The sequence below is a fragment of the Limulus polyphemus genome, unplaced genomic scaffold (genome assembly GCF_000517525.1).
Source record: "Limulus polyphemus unplaced genomic scaffold, Limulus_polyphemus-2.1.2 Scaffold55, whole genome shotgun sequence".
Classification (NCBI taxonomy): Eukaryota; Metazoa; Arthropoda; class Merostomata; order Xiphosura; family Limulidae; genus Limulus; species Limulus polyphemus.
Genome location: NW_013665665.1, coordinates 93,404 through 95,054, shown reverse-complemented (window position 1 = coordinate 95,054; position 1,651 = coordinate 93,404). Strand labels below are relative to the sequence as shown.

At 32.8% G+C, this 1,651-nt stretch overlaps 1 protein-coding gene across 2 annotated transcripts in view; it reads left to right on the top strand.

Annotated features, from left to right (window-relative positions):
* The window catches only part of LOC106463698, a 79,483-nt gene that overhangs the window by 12,467 nt on the left and 65,365 nt on the right, over nt 1-1,651 (top strand). The gene's annotated exons all lie outside the window — the stretch shown is intronic.

The following is a 1,651-nucleotide window of genomic DNA, read 5'->3' as shown; positions in this document are numbered from 1 at the left end:
AAGATGACTCCTACTATGCCAAAATTTATATTTGTGTCCCCTAGTCCTACTATTCTCACTATTAAATATGAAAATAAGATGGTGCATCAACACTATCAATTCCCTTTACAATCTTAAACACCTCAATCAAATCCCCCCTAAGTCTTCTTTTTTCAAAAGAAAACAATGAGATTTCAACCTCTCCTCATATGACAACCCTTCCATCCCAGGCACCATTCTAGTAACCCTTCTCTGAACACTTTCTAACAATTCAATGTCTTTCCTAAGGTAAGGAGCCCAAGAATGAATACAATATTCCAAATGTGGGCTAACAAGTGACCTATACAAAGAAATTATAACCTCTTTAGACTTGTCTTCAATATTTTTGTAGTTACAACTTAAAATCCTATTTGCCCTACCACTAACAACAGCACACTGCTTGGATGGCTTAAGAGACTGAACAACCATTATCCCAAGATAGCTTCCTTTCATAATGCTGTTAAGGTTATTCCCATCCTAATTATACTTATAATTTAAATTATGATAACCCACATGCATTATCTTGCATATATTATGATTAAAACCCACCTGCCATTTATTTGCTCAACTAACTAAATTATCTAAATCCTTTTGTTAACCAGCAGCATTCTATTCACAGCTAACAACACCCAAGGCCTTGATATCATCTGCAAACTTAAGTAATTTACAGATCATTCCTTCATCTATGTCTGATATAAATAAAAAAGAGCAAAGGTCCTTAGACTGAGCTCCAAGGTACCCTACTTGTAACATTTATCCAGTTTGACTGAACTCCATTTGTAACAACCCTCAGCTTTCTTCCATCTAGCCACTCTTCTATCCAATTTGCTAATTTATCCCCCACACCTATAGAGATAGTTTTTTTTACAAGCCTTTTATGTGGTATGTTGTCAAAGGCTTTCTGAAAATTTACATACACCAAATCAACATCCTTACTCTCATCTACATAAGCAGTAACCTTTTAAAAGAATGTCATTAGATTTGTAAGGCAAGATTTTCCCTTAATGAAACCATGTTGACTATCCAGTTAAATTCTAAACTTTGTTAAATGGCTTTGCAAAGCATCTTTTATCAGATTTTCCAGAACTTTTCCAACAACTGATGTAAGACTAATGGGCCTATAATTACTGGGAAAATGTTTATCCCCTCCCTTGAAAAAAAAAAGAGTTACATTAGCTAACTTCCAATCCTCTGGTACCTGCTCACTGTTCATTAACTTACAATAAATAGTAGCAGGTGGCTCACATAACCAATCCTTAACCTCCTTTAACTCTTTTGACATGGGATCAGTCAATTTTACCGAGTCATTTAAAGTTGACATAAATTTAATACTTATAACTCTCTATATAATGGGTATATATATTTGGCAGTCTCTCAGTTAATATTACAAGTCTTTCACATACAAAGTCATATTTCTTAGTGAAGTACTTTTAATAAAATAAAATAAAGTTTTGTCCATGAATATATTGAGTATCTGTTATGAATAGTCTGTGTGCAAAGTAATTTTCATGTTAAAATTAAAAATACTTTTCATCATCTCAAAAATCTCAAATTTCCTTTGTGTAATCCCTAAAACCTCCTAAATGCATTTCAAACGTTTTTTTTTTCACTAAATCCTTATAGTTTATATGTA